Source organism: Vulpes lagopus, chromosome 12 (assembly GCF_018345385.1).
Source record: "Vulpes lagopus strain Blue_001 chromosome 12, ASM1834538v1, whole genome shotgun sequence".
Taxonomy (NCBI): Eukaryota; Metazoa; Chordata; class Mammalia; order Carnivora; family Canidae; genus Vulpes; species Vulpes lagopus.
The window spans coordinates 22,146,668-22,164,722 of record NC_054835.1 but is presented as its reverse complement, the minus strand read 5'-3'; the positions used below and the strand labels follow the sequence as shown (position 1 = coordinate 22,164,722).

The window sequence follows — 18,055 nt, the reverse complement described above, 5'->3', positions numbered from 1 at the left end:
ATTCTTCCACTCTAGGATTTCTCTGTGTGTGTATGTGTGTGCGTGTGTGTGTTTAATGGTTTCTATCTCTTGGTCAAACTTTGCATTTTTATGACACACTTCATAATTTTGTTTAGTTGTCTATTTGTGTTTTCTTTATAGTCCACAGAATTTCTTTAAGAAAATTATTCTGATAAAGCCACCTGTAAAGTGTCTTTCACAATAAAAAAAAAGAAAGAAAATTATTCTGAAATTTTGTCAGGTAGTTTATAGATCTCCACTTCTGTGGGGTCAGTCATTGGAATTTTATTAGGTTCCTTTGGTGGTGTCAAGTTTCCTTGATTTTTGATGGTACTGTGGCCTTTGTCTGACCATTAAAATTTATTAAGCAAATATTAATAAATCTGAGGGAAGAAAGAGATAAAATACAATAATAGCAGGGGACTTCTTTTTGTTTTTTAAAGATTTTATTTATTTATTAATGAGAGACCCAGAGAGAGAGGCAGAGACACAGGCAGAGGGAGAAACAGGCTCCCTGCATGGAGCCTGATGTGGGACTCGATCCCAGTGGGATCATGACCTGAGCCAAAGGTAGATGCAGACATATGCATAACATTTCCTCTAACAGCAGCAAATACATATTCTTCTCAAGTGCACAGAGAACATTCTCCAGAATAGATCACGTTAGGTCACAAAACAAGCCTTAGCTAATTTAAGAAGACTGAAATCATACCAAGTATCTTTTCCAACCACAATCTTATGACATAAGAAAGTATTAACAGGAGAAAAACTGGGAAATTCACAAATATAGAAATTAAGCAACACACTCCTAAACAAACAAAAAATCAAAAGAGAAATCAAAATATATCTTGAAACACATGGAGATTGAAACACAGCATACCACAAATTGTGAGATATAACAAAAACAGTTCTGAGAGAGAAGTTTAGTGATAAATGCCTATGTTAAGAAAAATAAAAAAGATCTCAAATAAGTGACCTAACTTTACCTTAAGGAACTAGGAAACAAACAAACAAACAGAACAAACTAAGCTTGAAGTTAGCAGAAGAAAGGAAGTATCAAAGATCATGGCAGAATAAATGAAATAGAATACAGAAAAACAATGGAAATGATGGACAAAACCAAGAGTGTGTTTTGAAAATATAAACAAAATTAACAAGTCCTTAGCTAGATTAATTAAGAAAAAAATGAGAAGACTCAAATAAATAAAATAAGAAATGAAAGAGGAAACTTTAAGAATGATGCCACAGAAACACAAAGCATCATAAGAGACCACTATCACTAATTTGATGCCAACAAATTGGATTACCTGGAAGAAGATAAATTCTTAGAAAAATAACAATCTACCAAGACAGAATCATCATGAAGAAATTGAAAATCTGGATACCTAAGAATAATAGATAAATAATGATAAGAGATTGAATTAGTAATGAAAAAGATTCCCTGTAAAGAAAAGCCCAGGGCTAAATGGTTTTCTTGGTGAATCTTACCAAACATTTAAAGAACAATTAATGCTAATCCTTCTCAAATTCTTCCAAAAAAATTGAAGAGGAGGGAATACTCCCAAACTTATTTTACAAAGCCAGTGTTACCCTAATACCAAAGCCAGAGAAGGACACTACAAGAAAACCAGGAAACAAAATTCATAGTATCCCAATGAATAGAGATGCAGAAATCCTCAAAAATATGCCAGCAAACCAAAAGCAACAGCTCATGGAGAGAAGTGCACAGCATAATCAAGTAGGATTAATTCCTGGATTGCAGGGATGGCTCAACATAGATAAATTGATAAATGTAAGACACCACATTAATAGGACCAAAGATAAAAATCACATGGTCATATCAACAGATGTATAAAAACATTAGACAAAATTCAGCATCCTTTCATGATAAACATTCTCAACAAATTAGTATAGAAGTAAAGTACCTCGATATAATAAAAGTCACTTATGACAAGCCCACAGCTGATGTCACGCTCAGTAGTGAGATGTTGAAAGCCTGTCTTCTATGATCAAGAACAAGAGTGACTGCTCTCACCACTCCTATTCAAAATAATACTGGAATTCCTAGCCAGAGCAATTAGGCAAGGAAAGGTAGGCGTGGGGCATCCAAATTGGAAAGGAAGAAGTAAAATTCTTTCTATTTGCCAAAAGTATAATTTTATATATGGATAGATAATATTGGAGATGCCACCGAAAATCTATTTGAACTATTAAATGAATTCAATAACATTGCAGGATACAAAATAAAAATACAGAAATAGTTGTACACTAACAGTCTGAAAAAAGAAATAATCCCATTTGCAATAGCACCAAAAAGAATGAAACACTTAGGAATAAATTTAACCAGGAAAGTGAAAGATATGTACATTGAAAATCATAGGACATTGATAAAAAAAAAATTGAAGGTGACACTAACAAATGGAAAAATATCCTGTGCTCATGAACCAGAAGAATTAACATTGTGAAAATGTCCATACTACTCAGAGCCATCTATAGACCCAATGCAATTCCTATCAAAATTCCAATGGCATTTTGCATAGAAATAGAAAAAGCAATCCTAAAATTTGTATGGAATCACAAAACACCCTGAATAACAAAAACAATCCTGAGAAAGAACAAAGCTGGAGGCAATCACATCCTGATTTCAAACTTTATTATGAGGCTATAGTATCAAAACGGTGTGGAACCAGCATAAATAGAGACATATAGACCAATGGAACAGAACTGAGAGCCAAGAAATAAACTCTTGTGTATACGGTCAGCTAGTATTTGACAAAGAAGCCAGGAATACTCAATGGGGGAAGGATAGTCTTTTCACTAAATGGTGTTGAGAAAAATGGATATGCAGATGGAAAGGAACGAAATTGAACTTCTGCCATATACCACTCTCCCCAAAATTAACTTGAAATAGATTAAAGACTTAAATAAAAGACCTATAACCATAAAACTCCTAGGGAAAAAAAAAGGGAAAAGCCTCTTGATGTGAGTGTGGGCAATAATTTTTTGGCTATGACATCCAAAGCAGGTACAACAAAAGCAAATATAAACAAGTGGGACTACATCAAGCTAAAAAGCTTCTGCACAACAAAGGAAATTATCAACAGATGAAAAACAACCTACAGAATGGGAGAAAATATTTCAAGCCATATATCCTAGAGGGGGTTAACATATCCAAAATACAGAAGAAACTCCTAAAACTCAATAGCAACAACCAAAGAAACTACAACAAAAACCCCAAAACGAACAAACAAAAACACCAAAGCCACACAGTCTATTAAAAAATGAGCAGAGGACCTGGATAGATGTTTGTCCCAAGAAGACATACAAATGACACATGGAAAGATGTTCAACATCACTCATCATCAGGGAAATGCAAAGCAAAACCACCTCACACCTACTGGAATGGCTCTTATCTAAAAGATAAGAGATAACTAGTGTTGGTAAGGATGTGAAGAAGAGAAACCCCTGTGCCCTGTTGATGGGAATATAAATAGGTACAGCTATTATGGAAAACAGGATGAGAAAATATGGCTGTTGAACTCTTGAAATCTAGCCAGTGTTACTGAGGAACTGAATTTTCATTTTAAAATATTAATATGAATGGAGATAGCCATCTGTGGCTAGTGGCCATCATTTTGGACAGTGCATTTCTCGAAGGAGAAATGTGAGCTGCATATTGGGGTCATGGGGCGCAGTCTCCCCCCCGGGCTGAGTCTAGCTCTGTGCCAGTGCTGGAAGAGGGTTCTGTTGGTTTGGGGGACATTATTACCCTTCTCCACCCCCTTTACTAACTCTCACTAAGCCAGGCCGGCCAGTCCTGGTACAGCAGTGAGCTTCTGGAAAAGTGCAACCCGATGGTCTGGTTCTGACTTTTCCATCCTCAGGGTCTAGGGCAGTGCCCAGCGCTGGGAGTTCATTAACTCAGACCCAGTCTGGCTAACTCTTTCCCCATCTGTCGGGCTTGTGGGGTTGGTCGCATCCATGCTGCGGTGAGGACTGATTACCTGTTCTGAGGTGCCCGGCCTAACAATAGGCGCTAATGAAGATTTTAAAGACAGGTGTGAATATCTGATTGAAAAGGTAGATATAGGCAAGGAATTGCAACTCACATTAGTGTTATCTTTGTAAGAAGCCAGGCTGCCTTCTTCACTGTGGAAAGGAAAGGTTTTTTTCTTTTTTTTTTTTTAACTGAGAGAATTGTTTGCCATGGGTTAAATTAAACCCATGTTCCAATATAAAATGCGACATAATTCAAGTCAATGTTAATAATGATGGGAAATCTTAAGAATTATCTTTCACAGTAAATTACCTCTGAGATTGCAGGTACTCCTTATCAAAAGTAAATTCAATATAAAGAACACTAAACATGCAGAAGTGATAAATTATGGAGCGAATTTGCCTGCCATCATTTGGGTCCTCTTAGTTTTGAGTTTCAGGGAGCAACTGTGACTTTAGGGAAGTCATTTCCTATCTCTGGGCTGCAGGTCCCCTCATCTGAAAAATGAGGGAGGTTGAACCACATGCTCTCCAAGGAGCTTTCCAGCTCTGAAAATTTATCAGTCTCAGATTCCATGAAACGGATCCATTTGGCATTTCATTCTCCAGTGCCCTCGCTACAAGAGAGACCCTGCTAATTTAATAAACTGAGCGGGCTCCTCGGAGGCAGCTGTCGGGAGCGGCTCACTTCCCGCCTCTCCCCACGCAGGAAGCATTTGTACTCAGAACATGAATTTGCAGTTGTTGTGTCTGTTCCCAAGGCCAGGCCTGGGGAGGAAGGATTGGGGGAGAAGATCATTCTGGGTCTCTGCTTCCCCTATACGGTGGTCTCCTGCCCCAGCTGCACTGGGCACTGATTGTGACAGAGAACCCCAAAAGGTAGCCGGTGGCTCAGAGGAAGATTTTTTGCCTTCAGCCCCCACTCTGCAATCCCTCCACTCCCCCACCCCCATATTTAATGATCTCCAAATTGTTATCTGACACGCACTCAGAACTGCAGTTCAGGGAGGTTAATTGTATTTTAATTGCCTCCATACCCAGGGGCACTACATTATCACTTGTGACTCTGAGGCTTGGGAACAGGCGACTAACTCCTCTGCCCCCTCAGTCCCTCCAGAGCCACCTCACTGTCACCCTGCCCTCCTCCTTCTGCTCCCCCTAACATCACACTTCAGTAGCTATCGCCCCTTCTGGTCCATGCCTTCCTGATGCTGCTTGTGGCCAGCCAAATGCTTTTTGTCCTTGCCACTGGACCGAACTGGGATACAGGGCAGGTGGGGTGGGGTTAGGGGATAGAACAGACTTCATGGCTTAAGTTGAGGAAGTCATGGGCCCTTACAAATGCAAAGGGTCATGGGTATTTACAAAGGACCATTATATATGCAGTGTTTATACAAATAAACATTAATATATTACATATAAACATGTTTAAACATTAAATTTAAATTATATTGCGTGAAAATTATGTACATTAATATAAACTATTTATATGTTTCATTGCAAATGTTACCTGCCCTACTCAGGATTAGCTCAGAAACAGGGTGAGGCCTGAGCCTACAGATGGTCAAAACCAAGAGGCTGAGAGTGGGGATGGCCCCACACTTTATTCCTGACCAGAGCCTATCCCTCCACATCCTCCTGCTGCACATCCCATTGGGCTCCTACATGTTAGCTTTCCAGAAATTATACCTAGGATCACTGAAGACCTCACCCTTCCTCCTCCCAACCCTAAGCACCAGCCATATTCAGCATTTTTTTGTTTCCTCAGTGATCTCTGAACTTCTGGGCACTGCCTGAAAGCTGCCAGGCCCACTGGGGCCCCTACATAGTGAATTCCTGTTTATAACTTAAAGACTGCCTCCTCCACGAAGCCTTCCCTTGATACCCCAAGACAGCCTGTAGTGCCTTCTTTTTCTGGGATCTCAAAGTACAGTTTCACTGTATTGTCAATATCTATTTGCATGTCTGTCTTCCTACACTAAACAGTGAGCCACTCAAGGGCAGACTCTTGTCTTGACCCTTGTCATGTTCCAGCACATGGCATAGTTCTGGTTTGTAGCAGACATGGAGAGAATGTTCGCTGACTTAATGAAACAAGTGGATGGTGAGAGAAGTATTGGAAAATGCCTTTAAGGTCATGGGCTTTAAGCAGCACCTGTTAATGCTGCTTCTACATGGCAAAAAATAGCAGGTTCTATGTCATTTTCTCCTGTTTCTACAAAATTAACATGATGAGCTTTCAACAGTGGGCAGCACCACAGACAGCTCTCCCCTGCTCCCTGGTTCCCGCACAAAGAAAATACATCCATTTTCATTTGGTATCTATGTCAGTGCTTCTCAAATGGGTCTTGGTAAGATGCAGATTCTTATTCAGTGGGTCCGGGGGAGGGCCCGACAGTCTGCATATCTAGCTGATGATGCCAATACCACTGTTTCAGGGATGACACTTGGGAGTAGTTAGAGTTGACTCCGTTTCTTATAAAATGAATGATGCTTTCTAATTAGGAGCCTCAGAAACTAAAAAGAACTGTGTGATTTAAGAGAAAGTGAGGTTTGGAGTTAGACTCAAGTTGAACCTTGATCCTGCTACTTTACTATCTGTGTGATCATAATGTAGTTTCTTAATTTCTTGAAGCTTTGGATTTGGTAATAATGAAACAGTGATCTGTACCCCCACAGATATGTGTGTGTGTTTTAATAAGGATTATATGTCCAACATATATGATACTTCTCATGGGAAGCCTTCCATAACTAGCTATTCACTTCCTTCTAAGTGGGGCCAGTTTTCCTTCTAAATGGATTCACTGCTTGCTTTCTCTGATACATCAGACTTCTTCTCCTCAATAATCAGAGCCCCTCTCAGAAAGAAAGTTACATCCCTGCCCCTGACATCAAGACTGACCACATGTCTTGCCTTGTCCAATGAGTTGTGAATAGAATCATGTGTATCACCTCCACGCTGGAGCTTCAAGGGCCAGCATGTCTTCTCTCATCTTTCCTCTGTCCATCTTCCATGAGACTATCAATAACAGAGCCAGAGGCTGCTCCTTCAACCAGAGTCCCAAACTAAAGGGGACATGGCAGCTGAGCTTCAGCTGACTTGCAAAGAGAATATTAAATGAGGGAGAAATAAAGCTTTGTTTCTGAAAGCTATTGAGGTTTGAGGAGCTGTTTGTTACTGTAACACAAGTAGTTTGTCCTGACTGATAAATCCTGCTGTACATTTGTTGCCTTCCTGTCTATTCTATGCAAGGTACTAAGATGGTCATTTGAGATTGTACACTGTCATATTGTCATATGACTATGACAGCAGTTATGTCCTCGAAGCACTCAGAGTTCAGTGAAGGAGCCAGTAGTGTAAATTGCCGAGCACAACATGCAACAAAATTCAGTTCATCTGAGCAGTTCCATAATTGAGACTATAGCAGAAAGACTAGTGAATCCTTGCCAAGGAATTGAGGAAGATCTCCTGAGGGAAGGGGCATTTGAGCTAGGCCTTGAAGAAAAAATGAGTTGACTTTTGATCTGACATCATAGTACATCAAGCATAACACATAAGAACAGTGTATTTTTGAATCAAAAGTCCCATTTTCCAGTCTTGACAGCACTATTTGCTGTATGATCTTGAGCAAGACACATAACTTCTCTGCATGTCCCTCTTCTGCAAAACAAGGCTAATAAAACATCTCATATTGGGGAGATCTGAATAAAATCATCTACAAACAAGCACTGCTCCATGAATATAGCTTATACGATTGACATAGAGTATGTAATATAATAATCCTGTCTTATAATAGGGCAGATAAAAATATCTGCTTACATTTTTGAGGGCTTAGTTTGTTCTTAGTACCATGATTCCTACTTTATTTAATCCTCCCAAAACCCTATGTGGGTGGGAATTATTGGTATCCCTATTTTGCAGGGAAGAAAACAGACTTTTTTTTTTTAATTCTTATTTATTTATTTATTTATTTATTTATTTATTTATTTATTTAAGAGGGCCAGGGAGGAGGAGCAAAGGGAGAGGGACAAGCAGTCTCTGTGCTGAGTGGGTAGCCTGACGTGGGGCTCAATCTCATGACCCTGAGATCATGACCTGAGCCGGAATCAATAGTTGGATGCCTAACCGACTGAACCACCCAGGAGTCCCAGAAAATAGGCTTTGAATTGGACTTAGGCAGCTTGACTCTAGCCCGTGCTCCTAACCACTGCACAGTTCTGCCTCCTGGTGTAGAAGGAGAGAGGCCCAAAACTCTGCTGTGCATGCAGGCAGTAGAGCCAAGTAGGAAGCAAGGGCAAATAGAAAGGGCTAGGAAGAGCATTTGAAGCTGCTCACCCTGGGGGATTACAACACTGGTTGAGATTACAAAATCTTTGAGGATGCTCTCGCTACAGCCCCATGTTCCTGTGCTTAGACCTTTTGGAATTTCACAAATAATGATAATACTTTCTTCACTCACTGCAACATATACTGAATGCAGGCAAAGCCCTTGGAGAAATACACAAATGAATAAGACCGACTCTAGGTTTTGGAGTTTGATTTTATTCTTTGGGCTTTAGGGAGCCATTGAGGGTTTTGAAGAGGCAAGTGGAGAAGTGAATCTGGGCTTTGTGGGGCGGGCTCTGCTTGCTGTGGAAGATCATTGGAGTTCCAGGAGCCTGCATGCAGGGAAGCCAGGCAGAAAGCTAATGGATAGTTTAAAGCAGAACAAGAGGCTAGAGAAGAAGAGCAAAATGCCAGATCCACTCCTAAGTAGATTTCACAGGCCTTTAGAATGCTGGGAGAGAGGATGTGATGGGAGGGAGAGGGTGGAGGTGATACTGAGGTTTGGAATCAGAAGGGATACAAACAGGAAAGAGAGAGAAAGAACTTTTACAGTGGTGTGAGCAGGGATAAGGGAAACAGCAAGTGTGGAGAAGCATCCAGGACAAACAACAGTGGGGAATTATATCTGGCCTTGGGATTGCAGAAGAAGGGGAGGAAATGGTATCACCACACCCATGGAGGAGTTGTCACCATAGAACTCAGCTCCTGGTACTAATAGAGTGAGGTTGAGAGGGAAGGGCATGGGGGGTAAATATCCCCATCTTTTTCCCTCCCAACCTTCTGATCACCCATTGGCCACACCCAATCTTCATCCAGAGGACGAGTAAGTTCAGATGGCATGGTGCTTAGAGGTCAGCCTCCCAAAGCCCAGAGAAGGGCAGAGGAAGGAAGAGAAATGACCAGTGTGGGGTTGCAAACAAAGAATGCCTAGCAGAGTACCTGGAGAGAGGGATGGTGTTATGGTTACACATGGAACTCTGGAGCCAGATTTGAATCCCAGCTCTTGGACTAGTGATGTAACAGAAGGCAAGTTACTTTACCTTTCTGAGTCTCAGTTTATCCATCTATAAAAAAAATTTTGGTTGTTGCAAGGTAGTACAGAGTGCCTAGAATACAAGTGCCAAATAACATGTGGACTTTGTTTTTTTTTGTTTTTTGTTTTACAAAATAATGATCCACTAGGATGCCTGGGTGGCTCAGCAGTTGAGCGGCTGCCTTCGGCACAGGGTGTGGTCCTGAAGTCCCAGGATCGAGTCCCATATCAGGGTACTTGCGTGGAGCCTCCTTCTCCCTCTGCCTGTGTCTCTGCCTCTCTCTCTCTCTCTCTCTCTTTCTCTTTCTCTCTGTCTCTCATGAATAAATAAATAAATAAAATCTTTTAAAAAGCAAATAAACAAACAAAAAAAACCAAAACAAAATAATAATCCACTGATGAATACAGGGAATGCAGAAAGAGAAGCAGTTGGGGGGCAGGCAACTGTCTTAAGTGTTGTTCTCATGGAGTTTGTGGTACTGTAGACTGTTCATGGGGAGATGGCCAGCACATAAACTGACCTCTGCACTAGGGCTGGGAAGAGGATTATAGGGCTAGACCAGAGTTGGGGCTCAACTGTGTGGGGATGTTAGTTCTCAAGACTAGGCAATAGAGGGACTGTCCGGGAAAAGTCTTTGGGAAGGGAAGGGTTTGGAATCCTTCTGCACTTGATGAGCCTACTGATCCATTTGCCCCCACTTAACCTCCCATCACAGTGAGGCAACTATATACCTCTCTGCCTGGTTCTCCCTGGGTCAAAATTCACTCATGTATTAAATGGTTGGATGGAACCAGAAGCAAAATCTGCAGTCTTTGTATGGAACTAAGCCTGTTGACCCACCAGGTTTCATTCATTCATCAGAATTGTATTCCGTATGCAGATGTGGGATACTTCCCAAGAACAGAGAAGGGAGGGGTAAAAATAATCGAATCGAGTAATGACCTTGGCCTCACGAGCAGCTATTATCTATTTTTGTATGTTGAGATATGCTTTAGTGTTGGCTGTGGCAGCATGAATCTTCTTGGACCTTTGTGAGCTTAGAAATCATTTAGAGCTCTACTTCCTGGCTCAGGAAAGCAAAAGTAACATGAATTGATGGGAAGCTCCTATCCTATGATCAACACCGAGGCTATTGGATAACAGAGACCTTTCAAGGGAGGTTGCAGTTCTCAGCCAGGTGCATGAAGAACTAAGTATGTGGAAGCACACGAATGTCACACCAGCCTTTGGATATTGCCATTTCCCTGTGGGGATAGACTGGGCTTGCTCTGCTACTTGCCTATCCAAGTGAGCATGAGAAGCAGACCTGGTCCAAACCCCAAGTTCAAAGACAGCTGGACTGTGAGATCTGTCAGAGGACTGCATGTTTTCCACGTCGTTCCCCGTGGTAGACCCCGTGCCTAACCCAGGGATGGTCAGGCAGTAGGTGCTCAACAAATGATTGCTGAGTGCATAAAGCTATAGGGAGTCCAAGATGAGTCTTTATTTACAAGTCTTTTATTATGAAAAGGGCCGTACCGTGTGTTGAGCTGTGTGACCTTGGCCATCTTACTTGGCTTTCCTGTGATTCCTTTTCCTCATCTATAAAATGGGGAGAGTAATTCCACCCCCCCCCCACCCCCCAGGAAGGGTGTGGTTGAAGGGAATGAGATGGTGCTCCTTGTACTGATCCCTGGTAAGTGGTTGATAGAGAGGAAGCTGAAAAAACATGAATTACTACAGCATTAGTATTCTTATCGTTGTTTTGTTCATTATTTTTAAAATATTTGCTTAGTTGCAGATGTTCTGGTTTGAAAGGGATCGTCAGTCTTGTTTTCTAACTGCAAGGCAGATTCGAGGTGACCAGGTGTTCTATGTGCCCACAGTAGCGATGTCCCAAGGGCCTTTCCAGGCAGGAGATTCCATGTGTGGAGGACACCAAGACCCCCTCCCCTCGAGGAATAGAGGAAGCACATTTCCCGTCTTACGTTACTCTCTCAGGACTCCGTGAGCTAGGGAAGGTCACGACTTTAGTGCCATTCTCTAGATGAGAACACAGAGGCACCAAGCAGTAAAGATAACATAGCCAATAAGTATCAAGGTAGGACCTTGAACCAAAGTCACATGAATTCTGGCCCCACATTTTTTGAATAACATGCCCCTGCTGCTCATTTGGCCCATGATTAATTATTTCATTTTTGCTTTAAATATGTCTGAAGTGAAATGCCTCCCTCTTTTCTTAAAAAAAGGCACAGAAAATTGAGCAGTTTTTCCCAACTTAAGCATTTTTCTTTTCTTGTGATAATCAGTAAGATTTCACTGCTCTTTACTGGAATTAAGAGACCTCTGTTGAGTGGTATTATAAAAGCTGGGATTAAACCATTCACTCTTGAGCCCTTTGCTCTTTCAAGGGGATTATTCTTAAAAAAAAAAAAAAATCCACCCAGTAAATCATTTTGCTGTGGGCCAGGTTACTATGGCTGGGGTGAATTCAGCAGCCAAGGGTTTGAGTTCAGCTCATTCATGAAGCATCCTCTCAACACACAGGTGGGGGCCAGAGATGGCAGGGCCAGGGCGGGAAGCGGCTCTGGGGCAGAATCAAGGAACCAATTAACCTGGGACACCTTCCTATAATCCTTTGTGAGGGAGAGCCCAGTAGGTAAGGGAGGCCCCAAACCTCAGTGTGAACTGAGCACTCTGCTAGGCAGGGCATCGGCCTAAATCATACCCACTCTTTCTCCATTTGTACTTTTTTCACTCTTTTGGGACATCTTTCACTTTGAGGCTTTATTACCAAAGGAAGCACATATCTTATATGTGCTTATGTACATGGTTATTAAATATGCGTGTGTTGAAAGTATCATGGGAAGGTGATCTGGGCGAAACTGGGCAACCGTATTCTAGAAACCTCTGCTCATCAATCAGAGAAATTTCTATTTTTAATAATAAAAATAGTAACAAGTCCTACTACTTCAGAGCCTCAGTTCCCAATTCAGTTTTCATTTATTCCACATATATTCTCAAACAGGTGCTGTATGACTGGTTGCTGTCAGCTGATGGACAATATGGTACATATTGGCTCAGATACATTATCCCTGTCCTCCCGGAGCTTGGAGATGAGCTATCATTAGAACTTAGCATAAGGCAGAGGGGAGGAGGGCAGTTAATTTTAATAGGATGGGAATAGTGCTGGTAAGGAGGGACAAGACCAGTCATAGCTTACTTTGCCTGATGACAAGCTACCCAGAGAGCGTGTGTTGACCAGCAGCAAGTGGCACAGCATTCACAATGGCTAGCCAGGAGAAAGTTGGCATGAGAGAGGTCTATGGCCAGCAAAGGGGTTGGGGGGAGACCCCAGTGCCAGTGGGACAGTAACAGAAAGACAGTGTCAGAGTGTCTGGGATGTCACAAAGCAGGTTATGTGGCGGTTCAGTCTCAGGGAAATGGAGACACACCTGTCAGATCTGGGTGCAAGGCCCAGTTCCAGGTAAGCCATTATCAGAACTGAGGCTCAAGGTTGTGGGGAGAATGGTTGACTTGAGACTAGGCTCACAAGGCTCAGCAAAGAAAAATGCAGAACACCTACTTATTTTCAGATTTTAGATAGACAACAAATGATCTTTGGTATAAGAATGTCCCATGCAATATTTTAGATTACTAAAAGTTGTTGTCTATCTGAGATTCAAATTTAACGGTGTCCTGTATTTTGACTGGCAATTCTACTTGAAGCAGAAACCAGTGATCCTTCCATCTCTCTTGCCTGTACAGTCAAATTTTGGTGTCCTCATCAATCAAGTCCTAGGGGATGGGGCAAAGTCAAGTAGTGTGATTGATATTAGAGCCTGGATGGCCCAAACCCAAAGATATAGGGCTAAAACCCTGGTATCCTGACCATTAGCTAAAAAGTCTTATGAGGCAAGAAAGACTGAAAACTAGCTTAGCCTAGAAGACAATGGTCAAGAACCTGTCAAGTGGGGAAAGCCCAGCTGCCTGGCTAAGACTTAGGTTCAGGCTCCTCCTTTGCAAGTGCCAGAGGTCACAGGCCCACACACGGGAGTCTGAGCCCCAGACTCTGCTCTTCCAAAAGGAAAGCTTCCAGGTATCTGCTTCCAGTGCTGTCAGGGATGCACAAGATTCTCGTATCCTTTGGGAGTATGTGCACCGGGGGCTGGGTGAACCATGAACAGGTTTATGTATACATACTACATATATACATTATATATACGATATGCACTATAACGCATTGCCTTGGGTGCTTTTGCATAGAGTACTACAACCTTCTAATCTTTACAACAACCCTTTAGAAGACCGGAATGGATATGAATACCCCATTTTATAGGTAAGGATCCTGAGGCTCCAGCAGGTAAGAGAACGTGTCCAAGGCCACACAGTATTAATCAGCATGGGAATGATCCCAAATTTTTCTGCCTGCTCAGGGTGTAGTGAGAGAACCCCACCGCACAAATCAGGTTTTGGCCTTCGTCCTGGCTCCTCTCAACCACCAGCTAGCCGTATCATCAGGCCCAGCCTGTCCTCACATGTCAGATGCACTAGTTGACATGCAAGGCTTTAAATACACGCTCCAGTTCTCCCAAGTGGAGGCAAGTGATTAAGATCCTGGGCTCTGGGTCAGAGATCAAGTCCTGCCTGGACTTCCAGGATGGACATGTTAATTAACTCTGATTTTGGTTTAGCTCATCTGTGATAAGAATCATTATGAATAATAAAAGGGACGATGTATGTGAATCTCCAGCATACAAACGATCTTCATCAGTGCTTACTCTTCATCAGTCTTTACTCTTTTGCCTTCAAATGTTTTGATGTTCTTACAACTTTGAGGCTAGTCTGCAGGCTCGGAGAAATATTTCCACTCATTTCTTCCCTGGGATCTGCCCTCATAAGCAAAAAGCTGCGGTCCATGGGAAATCATGAGGAGCTTTGTACAGCACTGGAAGTCCAGCGTCTTCACCTTGTCCTGCGTCATCTGGTCCTCCTAGGTCTCCATCTCACCTCCTCTCACCTTCTCCTCCCGCTTCGCTCCAGCCATACCAGCCTTCTAAATGTGCAGAGCTCTTCCCCGCCTCAGGCCTTTTATGTACACTCTTCTCCTGGTTCCCATGCCCAGTAGCAGCTCCCATGTCTCCTACCCTATGTGGTCTTCCCAAACCACCATAGCGTAAGTAGTCCTTTCCCTAGTCAATCAACCATTCCCATTCTGGTTTTTCCTAAGCACTTATTATCTAAAGTCAACTTGTGTGCTAATTGCTTACTTCCATTTTGTCTGTCTCTCCATCACACTATTCCAGGACAATGGATATTGCAACTGTCTTGCTTATTCCTATATTCCAAGTATTGGGAGGAGTCCCTGGTACTTAACAGTACTCAGTAACCATGTCCTGGTGAGCCAGTGAATGAATGAATGAATCCATCCTTCTATCCACCCATTTACTCACTCTCCCATCCATCATTCCATTCATCCTCCCATCCATCCATCCATCCATCCATCCATCCATCCATCCATCCACCTACCCACCTACCCACCTACCCACCTATCCATCCATCTTGGTGTCTCTGATTACTGTCTTATCTCCATTAACATCACCTTTCCCAGCCCTTTCAGACCAACCCTTGCTGCAGGCTGTCTCTGGGCTCTTGGCTTCCCTGTGTTTGGGTCTCTGGCTCTATGCTCTATGTCCTGTCATCAGCTGGTCCCCCTCCCCTCTTCAGGTTCAGCTTCAAGATTCCCAGGCTGGGCTACAAGGTTGTCCACAAGGCAACTTAGTTCAGACACACACAGGAAGCAACAGAAGTCTCAATCCTCTCCTGGCTTCGATCTGACTGGTCAGGGTGAGTCACCTGGAGAGGGGCTAGGGAGGGAGACTAAGCCTGCAAGCCAAGGAGAGGAGGGTTCTCAGAACAGCAAAAGTGTGACTCCTCAGGAGCATGCACTCCCTCCCTGGTCCTTCTGGGGTCCAAGCTCCTCTCTCTCCCTCTGCAGAGTGTGACTCAGCCCGAAACTTCACCCCACCTAGAGGTGGGTACAGCTGACAGACTAATCACCCCCTTTGCTGTGACTCAGCGCCCAACTCCCCTAGCTGCTGGCTGCCAGCAGCTCATCAGAGCCATCCGGGGACTGTTTACCATCCCCTCCTGCCATGCATAATTCATCAGCCTCCCTCTTTCCTGTGGCTATTTCTCCCCCTGCCCCCATCATTCTGGTGCCAGTCTTCCTCCTCCTCTGTGGGCTATGAGAACCCAGAAGCCCCTTCCTTATGAGGAGGCTGCTCTGAGAGAAGACTTCTTCAGGCAAGGATGGAGGGGGGAGTGGAGGAGGGCCCTTCTCACAGAGGATCTGTCCTGATCCTGAGCAAGGGAAATCTGTGCTGGGGAAAAGCCTTGCACACACACACACACACACACACACACACACACACACACACACCCTCTCCCTTTTCCCAGCCACTCTCTGCCCCTGGGGGCCTTCTCCCACACTGTCCACCCTGGAAACTGAGAAAGCCAGCAAGTCAGGCTAAGCAAGGAGGAAAGGAGGCTGGAAGGGAGGCTAGGCTGACACTGGGGGGTGGGGGAGCCAGAAGGGATGTCACAGGGCACCTTACTGCCTTGCTGCAGCCAGCTTCCACCAGTGTTGTTTCTTCATGTGCTGCCCAAAATAGTTTCCATTTGTCGTGCACTTTTAATTATTCCAGAGTGGTTACCTGCTGCAGTCTGACCCTGCCTCCTTCCTGACCCAGATGAGCTGACTGAGACACTGCTCCCCAACAAGTGTCCCAGCACACCCCCCAGACACAGAGTCCCTCCTGACAGGGCCACAGGGCCCCAGTACTCTCAGAGGACAAGAGCTAGAAGTGATTTTGTGCCACAGACCTGGTATCTGTCTGCCAGCACCTGAAGTGAGTGCTGAGTGCTCATATGCCTTCAGGAAGGAAGGGAGAGAGGGAAGGGACTGTCACACTACACTTGACCATGGACCCTCACATCTCTCACATGAGAGAACCAACTCCCAGCTCCAGCAGGTGCCCTGACTTCTTCAAGGAGACACCACTTGTCAAGACAAAGCATCGTGCCTCCTGCCTTTAGTGAGGGCCAGTCCCCAATCCCAAAGGAGGGTGATAAACAAGTCTAGGGCAGCCACTGCTCTAAGAACTTTGCATGTATTGACTCACTGAATGCTTGCAACCACTAGCAGAACCACAGTTCTGCTCACTTTACAGGGGAGGAAACTGAGGCATGACTATGGGCAGTGGGCCAGGATAGTTTGCACAGGGAGGGTCTTGCCTCTTCTTGCTCCTCTTCCCCCTGAGGCAGACTCTTTGCCATCCCAGGCTGAGGATACTTTGCTTAGCACTTATATTGAGCTTATATGTACTAAGTACTATCCCAAGAGCCTTACAAATACTAACTCATGTAACCTCGTGACAATCCAACGAGGTAAGTATTATGATTGATTGCAGTTGTCAAGATGAGGAAATCAGTTCTGAGAGTTGTTGACACTTGGACTTTCTTAGCAAGAACTGATAAATTAGTACCTCTCTTTCCCTATTTCTAAGAGGTTTGGGCCTGGCATTCTCCCTACGAGCCACCTACTTCAATGAATCTGTTCAAAAATTACACTCCAGCTGCTTAAACCAGAAAACTGGGGAAGCATCTTGATTTCTCCCTCTCCAACCCCTCCGAATCCAACCGAACAAGATGACCTCTTGTCCTACCACCTAGACATCTCTCATTCCATCCACCTTCCTGCTGATCTGTTTCCACTCATTTTCCAAACAGCAGCCAGGGAGAACCTGTGACAAAGCACTTATGGGAAACAAACGAACAAACCAGTGTTCCTCATCGTGGCCCCCAAGCTCTGCTTGACCTCATTCTTCCTCTCTTTCCTGCGTTGTTTCCTTTAAAGCACCTGTTACAATTTCTTCTTCTTTTTGTTTTTAAGATTTATTTATTTATTTGAGGTGGGCGAGGTGGGGGCTCAGATGGAGAGGGAGAGAGAATCTCCAGCAGACACCCTGTAAGCGCAGAGCCTGATGTGGGGCTTGATCTCATAACACTGAGATAGTGACCTGAGCAGAAATCAAGAGTCGGATGCTTAACCAACTGAGCCACCCGGGTGCCCCTGCCTGTTAAGTTTCTAATTGTGTACCGATTAGAAATGATTCCATGGTCCATACTTGTCTCTGCCACTAGACGATAAGCTCTATCAGAGCAGGGGTATGTGTCATTTCTCCTTCTCTGTTCCCCCGATCCAGCATGCTACCTGGTATCCTATAAACCAGGGATTGGAAAACTATAGCCCTCAGGCCAAAGATAGCTTGCCATCTGATTTTTTAGTTGTTTGCAATATAACAGTTTTTTGGGACATCTAATTCACATTGCATATGATTCACCCATTGAAGTGTATACAGTTCACTGATTTTCAATATAACCACAGTGTTGTGGAACTATAGCCACAATCAATTTAAAGCATTTTCATCATCCCAAGAAGACCCCCCTTTAGCAGTCACCCCCTATTTTCCTCTGACCCCCTCATCGCCATTCCTAGGCAGCCACTGATCTGAATTCTGTCTCTATAGATTTGCCTAATCCTGATATTGCATATAAATAGAATCATGCAATATAATTAGGGTCTTTGATTTAACATATTGATGTCAAGTTACACCAATATTATAACATGTATTTGTACTTCGTTCCTTTTTTATAG

At 43.5% G+C, this 18,055-nt stretch overlaps 1 protein-coding gene across 1 annotated transcript in view; it reads left to right on the top strand.

Moving 5' to 3' along the window:
- Positions 1–18,055, top strand: part of ASIC2 (acid sensing ion channel subunit 2) — a 994,353-nt gene that overhangs the window by 215,166 nt on the left and 761,132 nt on the right. The window lies entirely within an intron of this gene.